Source organism: Octopus bimaculoides, chromosome 6 (genome assembly GCF_001194135.2).
Source record: "Octopus bimaculoides isolate UCB-OBI-ISO-001 chromosome 6, ASM119413v2, whole genome shotgun sequence".
NCBI lineage: Eukaryota > Metazoa > Mollusca > Cephalopoda > Octopoda > Octopodidae > Octopus > Octopus bimaculoides.
Genome location: NC_068986.1, coordinates 23,387,651 through 23,388,111, shown reverse-complemented (window position 1 = coordinate 23,388,111; position 461 = coordinate 23,387,651).

Genomic DNA, 461 nt, shown 5'->3' with positions numbered 1-461 from the left:
CTACTACTACTACTACTGCTGCTGCTGCTGCTGCTACTACTACTACTACTACTACTACTACTACTGCTGCTGCTGCTGCTGCTGCTGCTGCTACACCAACTAGAATCACCGTCATCAATCATAATTACAAATAAAGGATAAAATCAAGAACGCGGTATTTTCTTCGTTATCATCGTCAACATTATCGTCGTCGTCGTCGTCATCATCAGCCTCATGTTCATCGTCATCATCGTCGTCCCCGTCGTCGCCGTTACTGTCGTCGTCGTCGTCGTCGTCGCTGTCATAATTATCATTATGCTCTATAATAGACATCGCTTAATATTTTAAGGTATATTGTTGTTTTTGTTTAGTTTTTCTAGGCGTTGTTGGGGGTGGGGGTTGGAAATGATGGTCGTGGCGGTGGTGGTGGTGGTGGTGGTGGTGGTGGTTACAGTGATTTACCTGATGTTTTTGTTAGTGGT